General features: G+C 45.3%; 1 pseudogene; it reads left to right on the forward strand.

Moving 5' to 3' along the window:
* The first annotated feature begins 377 nt into the window (after window positions 1–377).
* On the forward strand, window positions 378–7,775 carry LOC124018743 (annotated as a pseudogene).
* The last annotated feature ends 1,428 nt before the right edge of the window (window positions 7,776–9,203 follow it).

Here is a 9,203-nt window from a genome sequence, read left to right on the forward strand (position 1 = left end):
ATAGCAGTGAAAGTTAACATTATGTTTTCGAATAACATCCCCAAGAGGTAAAATATATAGTGAAAACAATAGTGGTCCTAAAACGGAACCTTGAGGAACACCAAAATTTACAGTTGATTTGTCAGAGGACAAACCATTCACAGAGACAAACTGATATCTTTCCGACAGATAAGATCTAAACCAGGCCAGAACTTGTCCATGTAGACCAGTTTGGGTTTCCAATCTCTCCAAAAGAACGTGGTGATCGATGGTATCAAAAGCAGCACTAAGGTCTAGGAGCATGAGGACAGATGCAGAGCTCGGTCCGATGCCATTTAAAATGGCACTTGTGAAGGTGTTAAATGACGTCTCGGTGAATGTGGCAAGGCGAGATACACATGAAAATTCTCAGCAAATTATATTATTCTCTTTCAGTGGATGTCAGCCTGCAGAGAGCTATAGTAAACCATAAAGACAGTCTGAAGAGAAGGTATGAATGTGTGATAGAAGGCCTGGTAAAAGCAGGGAGTCAAACCCCCTCAACAAGATTTACACAGAGCTGTACATCACAGAGGGAGAGAGTGAAGGGGTTAACGATGAACATGAGGTGTGGCAGCTAGAGACGGCATGCAGGACACCGACCTCACGTGACACGGCAATCCACTGCAATGACCTCTTTAAACCCTTAGCTGGCCAGGAGAGAAGCATCAGAACTGTGCTGACCAAGGGCATCGCTGGCATCGGAAAAACAGTCTCTGTGCAGACGTTCATCCTCGACTGGGCTGAAGGGAAGACAAACCAAGATGTGGAGATCATATTTGTGCTTCCTTTCCGGGAGCTGAACTTGATCAAAGATCTCCAGTACAGTCTTCTGAGACTTCTCCATGACTTCCACCCATAACTAGATATAGTCAATGCAGAGACACTCGCTGCCTGTAAAGCTATGTTCATCTTTGATGGGTTGGATGAAAGCAGAATTCCATTGGATTTTCAGTGCAACAAAATGATGTCTGATGTCACACAGACATCGTCTGTAGATGTTCTGCTGACAAACCTCATCAAGGGGAATCTGCTTCCCTCGGCTCTCCTCTGGATAACCTCCCGACCAGCAGCAACCAATCAGATCCCCTCTGAGTGTGTAGACCAGGTGACAGAGGTACGAGGGTTCAACGACCAACAGAAGGAGGAGTACTTCAGGAAAAGATTCCGTGATGATGAGGACCTGGCCAACAGAATCATCTCCCACATTAAGACATCAAGGAGCCTCCACGTCATGTGTCACATGCCAGTTTTCTGTTAGATTTCTGCAACAGTCCTTGAACACATGTTAAGTACAGACAAGAGACGAGAGATGCCCAAGACTCTGACTGAGATGTTCACACACTTCGTGCTCATTCACACCAGCCTGAAGAACCAGAAGTGTCATGGAAAAGACCAAATGGATCAACAGGAGCTCCTGGAGTCTGATAAGGAAGTTCTTCTGAAGCTGGGGAAGCTGGCGTTTGAACATCTGGAGAAGGGTAATCTCGTGTTCTATGAAGAAGATCTGAAAGAGTGTGGCATTGATGTCACAGAAGCCTCGGTGTACTCGGGCGTGTGCACACAAGTCTTTAAAGAGGAGTCTGTGTTGTTTCAGAGAGTGGTGTACTGCTTTGTTCATCTGAGCGTTCAGGAGTTTCTCTCAGCTGTCTACGTGTACCATTGTTACACAACCAAGAACATGGATGAACTGAAGCCTTTCCTCCAGGCGACTAGAGTCACGTCTGAAGAGATAACCGTACATGAGCTGCTGAAGAGTACCGCGAATAAAGCCTTGGAGAGTAAGACTGGACATCTGGACCTTGTCGTCCGCTTCCTTCATGGCATGTCACTGGGGGCCAATCAGAAACTCCTACGAGGTCTGGTGACACAGACGGAAAGCAGTCCAGAGAGCGTCAAGCAAACGATCCGATCCCTGAAGACGATGCAGAATACCAACATGTCCCCCGAGAGGTGCATCAATCTCTTCCACTGTCTGATAGAGATGAAAACCCATTCAGTACAGCAGGAAATCGAAAAATACTTGAGGTCAGAGAAAAGATCCAAAATCCTGCCACTTACGTAGTGTTCAGCGTTGGCCTACATGCTGCAGATATCAGACGAGGTTCTGGAGGTGTTTGACCTGAAGGAATACAAGACCTCGCAGGAGGGTCGTAGGAGACTGCTGCCAGCTGTGAGAGTCTGCAGGAAGGCTCTGTAAGTATTCTGGGAAATATCACTCACATCACACTGTACTGGTAAGTATAGCAGGATCTTTCACTGGCTAATTAGATTTTCTGTTCAAATAATAAACAAAAGCCATTTTTAAAAAACTGAAATTTGATTATAAAAAGTATTGAGTCGTGTATTAATGGTGCACACCTGTACTTATGACAGGTGATCGTGTACATGTAACTGGAGATACTCAAATATAGCTGGGTCCCTGTCCAGAAAGGAGACATGGAACTGTAGATACTCAAATATAGCTGGGTCCCTGTCCAGAAAGGAGACATGTAACTGTAGATACTCAAATATAGCTGGGTCCCTGTCCAGAAAGGAGACATGTAACTGTAGATACTCAAATATAGCTGGGTCCCTGTCCAGAAAGGAGACATGTAACTGTAGATACTCAAATATAGCTGGGTCCCTGTCCAGAAAGGAGACATGTAACTGTAGATACTCAAATATAGCTGGGTTCTGTCCAGAAAGGAGACATGTAACTGTAGATACTCAAATATAGCTGGGTCCCTGTCCAGAAAGGAGACATGTAACTGTAGATACTCAAATATAGCTGGGTCCCTGTCCAGAAAGGAGACATGTAACTGTAGATACTCAAATATAGCTGGGTTCTGTCCAGAAAGGAGACATGTAACTGTAGATACTCAAATATAGCTGGGTCCCTGTCCAGAAAGGAGACATGGAACTGTAGATACTCAAATATAGCTGGGTCCCTGTCCAGAAAGGAGACATGTAACTGTAGATACTCAAATATAGCTGGGTCCCTGTCCAGAAAGGAGACATGTAACTGTAGATACTCAAATATAGCTGGGTCCCTGTCCAGAAAGGAGACATGTAACTGTAGATACTCAAATATAGCTGGGTCCCTGTCCAGAAAGGAGACATGTAACTGTAGATACTCAAATATAGCTGGGTCCCTGTCCAGAAAGGAGACATGTAACTGTAGATACTCAAATATAGCTGGGTCCCTGTCCAGAAAGGAGACATGTAACTGTAGAGGACAAATATAGCTGGGTCCCTGTCCAGAAAGGAGACATGTAACTGTAGATACTCAAATATAGCTGGGTCCCTGTCCAGAAAGGAGACATGGAACTGTAGATACTCAAATATAGCTGGGTCCCTGTCCAGAAAGGAGACATGTAACTGTAGATACTCAAATATAGCTGGGTCCCTGTCCAGAAAGGAGACATGTAACTGTAGATACTCAAATATAGCTGGGTCCCTGTCCAGAAAGGAGACATGTAACTGTAGATACTCAAATATAGCTGGGTCCCTGTCCAGAAAGGAGACATGTAACTGTAGATACTCAAATATAGCTGGGTCCCTGTCCAGAAAGGAGACATGTAACTGTAGATACTCAAATATAGCTGGGTCCCTGTCCAGAAAGGAGACATGTAACTGTAGATACTCAAATATAGCTGGGTCCCTGTCCAGAAAGGAGACATGTAACTGTAGATACTCAAATATAGCTGGGTCCCTGTCCAGAAAGGAGACATGTAACTGTAGATACTCAAATATAGCTGGGTCCCTGTCCAGAAAGGAGACATGGAACTGTAGATACTCAAATATAGCTGGGTCCCTGTCCAGAAAGGAGACATGGAACTGTAGATACTCAAATATAGCTGGGTCCCTGTCCAGAAAGGAGACATGGAACTGTAGATACTTAAATATAGCTGGGTCCCTGTCCAGAAAGGAGACATGGAACTGTAGATACTCAAATATAGCTGGGTCCCTGTCCAGAAAGGAGACATGTCTGATAAGGACAAATATAGCTGGGTCCCTGTCCAGAAAGGGGACATGTCTGATAGAGGACAAATATAGCTGGGTCCCTGTCCAGAAAGGAGACATGGAACTGTAGATACTCAAATATAGCTGGGTCCCTGTCCAGAAAGGAGACATGTCTGATAAGGACAAATATAGCTGGGTCCCTGTCCAGAAAGGGGACATGTCTGATAGAGGACAAATATAGCTGGGTCCCTGTCCAGAAAGGAGACATGGAACTGTAGATACTCAAATATAGCTGGGTCCCTGTCCAGAAAGGAGACATGGAACTGTAGATACTCAAATATAGCTGGGTCCCTGTCCAGAAAGGAGACATGTCTGATAAGGACAAATATAGCTGGGTCCCTGTCCAGAAAGGGGACATGTCTGATAGAGGACAAATATAGCTGGGTCCCTGTCCAGAAAGGAGACATGTCTGATAAGGACAAATATAGCTGGGTCCCTGTCCAGAAAGGAGACACGTCTGATAAGGACAAATATAGCTGGGTCCCTGTCCAGAAAGGAGACATGTCTGATAAGGACAAATATAGCTGGGTCCCTGTCCAGAAAGGAGACACGTCTGATAAGGACAAATATAGCTGGGTCCCTGTCCAGAAAGGAGACATGTCTGATAAGGACAAATATAGCTGGGTCCCTGTCCAGAAAGGAGACATGTCTGATAAGGACAAATATAGCTGGGTCCCTGTCCAGAAAGGAGACATGTCTGATAAGGACAAATATAGCTGGGTCCCTGTCCAGAAAGGAGACATGTCTGATAAGGACAAATATAGCTGGGTCCCTGTCCAGAAAGGAGACCTGTCTGATAAGGACAGATATAGCTGGGTCCCTGGACACGTCTGATAAGGACAAATATAGCTGGGTCCCTGTCCAGAAAGGAGACATGTCTGATAAGGACAAATATAGCTGGGTCCCTGTCCAGAAAGGAGACATGTCTGATAAGGACAGATATAGCTGGGTCCCTGGACATGTCTGATAAGGACAAATATAGCTGGGTCCCTGTCCAGAAAGGAGACATGTCTGATAAGGACAAATATAGCTGGGTCCCTGTCCAGAAAGGAGACATGTCTGATAAGGACAAATATAGCTGGGTCCCTGTCCAGAAAGGAGACATGTCTGATACAGGACAAATATATATGCCGTGTTGAAGTTTGGGAACCACTGGCATATGGCCAATCAGATGCTGTGTAGAAGTTTGGGAACCACTGGCATATGGCCAAACATCAAAACAACATCTGATTGGCCATATGCCCTTGGTTCCCAAACTTCAAAACAACATCTGATTGGCCATATGCCCGTGGTTCCCAAACTTCAAAACAACATCTGATTGGCCATATGCCATATCTGATTGGCCAGTAGTTCCCAAACTTCAAAACAACATCTGATTGGCCATAGGCCAGTGGTTCCCAATCAGATGCTGTATTGCAGATATTATTTAAATAACACCACAGTAATGATATTATGAATATATGTACACATGGATACAACAGCCAGTCTATGTTCACCACCATAGAATAGCTGTGTGATTTTGGGATCATGTTAAAACTCTCTGCAGGTTGGCATTCTGTGAAGTCACAGAGGAAGGATGTGCTTCTCTGGCCTCAGCTCTGAAGTCAAACCCTTCACACCTGAGAGAGCTGGATCTGAGCTACAATCACCCAGGAGACTCGGGAGTCAGACTGCTCTCTGCTGGACTGGAGGATCCACACTGCAGACTGGAGAAACTCAAGTATGTAGAGGGTTTATGTCAGTCCATGTTGAGTCATACAAGACATGTTTTGACCTATCAGGTTAGTTATGCTCATTTGTTTACTGTAAGACATGTTTCTGACCTATCAGGTTAGTTATGCTAATTTGTTTACTGTAAGACATGTTTCTGACCTATCAGGTTAGTTATGCTAATTTGTTTACTGTAAGACATGTTTCTGACCTATCAGGTTAGTTATGCTAATTTGTTTACTAATTTTGTTTAACGCTACCTGGACGGTGTGATGTGGTGACCTTGTGTGGACATTGCCTGTCTGTTCTTCTTACCCCCTACAGTGTGGAACATGGAGGACAGTACACAATTAAACACGGGCTTAGAAAATGTGAGTGTTGACTGCTGCGAAGAAGAAACCCTGTTAGTCTTATTTCAAGTTGACTCGAAGAAAGAGCGTTTTTCAGAGCGTGTGTGTGTGTGTGTGTGTGTGTGTGTGTGTGGTTACACTAACAGGACCTCGCTCTGTTGGGATTATTGATTGGTGTGTTATGAGGTTATGATCATACAGTATAACATATGATCATTCAACAAATCTGACTTATAATAATAATATATGCCATTTAGCAGACGCTTTTATCCAAAGCAACTTACAGTCATGGGTGGTCTGGGTGGTCCCGGGGATCGAACCCACTACCCTGGCGTTACAAGCGCCATGCTCTACCAACTGAGCTACAGAAGGACCACATCTTGATCTTTTCCCTTGGCTCTTTAATATCTAGAAACATTATCATTCTGATGGGGCTCTTTAACACCTAGAAACATTATCATTCTGATGGGGCTCTTTAACACCTAGAAACATTATCATTCTGATGGGGCTCTTTAACACCTAGAAACATTATCATTCTGATGGGGCTCTTTAACACCTAGAAACATTATCATTCTGATGGGGCTCTTTAACACCTAGAAACATTATCATTCTGATGGGGCTCTTTAACACCTAGAAACATTATCATTCTGATGGGGCTCTTTAACACCTAGAAACATTATCATTCTGATGGGGCTCTTTAACACCTAGAAACATTATCATTCTGATGGGGCTCTTTAACACCTATAAACATTATCATTCTGATGGGGCTCTTACCTAGAAACATTATCATTCTGATGGGGCTCTTACCTATAAACATTATCATTCTGATGGGGCTTTTTAACACCTAGAAACATTATCATTCTGATGGGGCTCTTACCTAGAAACATTATCATTCTGATGGGGCTCTTTAACACCTAGAAACATTATCATTCTGATGGGGCTCTTACCTAGAAACATTATCATTCTGATGGGGCTCTTTAACACCTAGAAACATTATCATTCTGATGGGGCTCTTACCTAGAAACATTATCATTCTGATGGGGCTCTTTAACACCTAGAAACATTATCATTCTGATGGGGCTCTTTAATATCTATAAACATTATCATTGTGATATGATGATGATTTGTAATTTGTGTCCTGGTCTCCCCAATCAGATGGCTGTGTGCTCTCACTGGACCCGAACACAGCAAGCAGAAACCTCTCTCTGTCTGAGGAGAACAGAACGGTGACATGGAGGACAGAGGAGCAGCCGTATCCTGATCACCCGGAGAGATTTCAGGATTTCGACCAGGTGCTGTGTAGAGAGGGTCTGTCAGGGCGCTGTTACTGGGAGGTAGAGTGGAGTGGGAGAGGAGCTCATATCGGTGTGACGTATAAAGGAATCAATAGGTTAGGAAGGGGTGATGACAGTGGGCTTGGACCTAGTGACAAAGCCTGGTGTCTGGTCTGTTGTGATGACCATTACATGGCCTGGATCAATAGTAAGCTCACTACCATACCTTCCCCCTCCTCCTCCCCCCGTCCAACAGAGTAGGACTGTATCTGGACTGGCCGGCCGGCACAATGTCTTTCTACAAGGTCTGTTCTGATACACTGACTCACCTGCACACGTTCTACACCACATTTACCGAGCCCCTCTACCCAGGGCTGTTTGTCTGGTGCCACTCCTCAGTGTCCCTGTGTTAGGTAGTGGCCCCTGTGTTAGGTAGTGTCCCTGTGTTAGGTAGTGTCCCTGTGTTAGGTAGTGTCCCTGTGTTAGGTAGTGTCCCTGTGTCAGGTAGTGTCCCTGTGTCAGGTAGTGTCCCTGTGTTAGGTAGTGTCCCTGTGTTAGGTAGTGGCCCCTGTGTTAGGTAGTGTCCCTGTGTCAGGTAGTGGCCCCTGTGTTAGGTAGTGTCCCTGTGTTAGGTGGTGTCCCTGTGTTAGGTAGTGTCCCTGTGTTAGGTAGTGTCCCTGTGTTAGGTAGTGTCCCTGTGTTAGGTAGTGTCCCCTGTGTTAGGTAGTGTCCCTGTGTTAGGTAGTGTCCCTGTGTTAGGTAGTGTCCCTGTGTTAGGTGGTGTCCCTGTGTTAGGTAGTGTCCCTGTGTTAGGTAGTGTCCCTGTGTTAGGTGGTGTCCCTGTGTTAGGTAGTGTCCCTGTGTTAGGTAGTGTCCCTGTGTTAGGTAGTGTCCCTGTGTTAGGTAGTGTCCCTGTGTTAGGTAGTGTCCCTGTGTTAGGTAGTGTCCCTGTGTTAGGTAGTGTCCCCTGTGTTAGGTAGTGTCCCTGTGTTAGGTAGTGTCCCTGTGTTAGGTGGTGTCCCTGTGTTAGGTAGTGTCCCTGTGTTAGGTGGTGTCCCTGTGTTAGGTAGTGTCCCTGTGTTAGGTAGTGTCCCTGTGTTAGGTAGTGTCCCCTGTGTTAGGTAGTGTCCCTGTGTTAGGTAGTGTCCCTGTGTTAGGTAGTGTCCCCTGTGTTAGGTAGTGTCCCTGTGTTAGGTAGTGTCCCTGTGTTAGGTAGTGTCCCTGTGTTAGGTAGTGTCCCTGTGTTAGGTGGTGTCCCTGTGTTAGGTAGTGTCCCTGTGTTAGGTGGTGTCCCTGTGTTAGGTAGTGTCCCTGTGTTAGGTAGTGTCCCTGTGTTAGGTAGTGTCCCTGTGTTAGGTAGTGTCCCTGTGTCAGGTGGTGGCCCCTGTGCTAGGTAGTGTCCCTGTGTTAGGTAGTGTCCCTGTGTTAGGTAGTGTCCCTGTGTTAGGTAGTGTCCCTGTGTTAGGTGTGTCCCTGTGTCAGGTGGTGGCCCCTGAAACACAACGTGATGTTTCCCTCTAATCACGGTCCTGTTCGGTAGTAAGGAGACGCCGTGTCGCACCGTGTATCACAGCACCCGGGCCTTATTGCTTAATTAGAAAACGGCTCCCTGGGAAATCTGCGATTTGACTGGTTTAAATGGTGTGTTAAGTCATTGATAATTCCCCTATTCCCACACATCATTTAGATGTAGTATCAGTTGTAAAATGGATAGTTAGTATTGATTATAGATGGTCATATTGGCTATTCAATCCGGTCTTGACCATATTACCACAAACCCCCTAAAGGTGCCTTATTGCTATTATAAACGGGTTACTAATGTAATTAGAGCAGTAAAAATACATGT

The sequence above is a fragment of the Oncorhynchus gorbuscha genome, unplaced genomic scaffold (genome assembly GCF_021184085.1).
Source record: "Oncorhynchus gorbuscha isolate QuinsamMale2020 ecotype Even-year unplaced genomic scaffold, OgorEven_v1.0 Un_scaffold_576, whole genome shotgun sequence".
Lineage (NCBI taxonomy): Eukaryota > Metazoa > Chordata > Actinopteri > Salmoniformes > Salmonidae > Oncorhynchus > Oncorhynchus gorbuscha.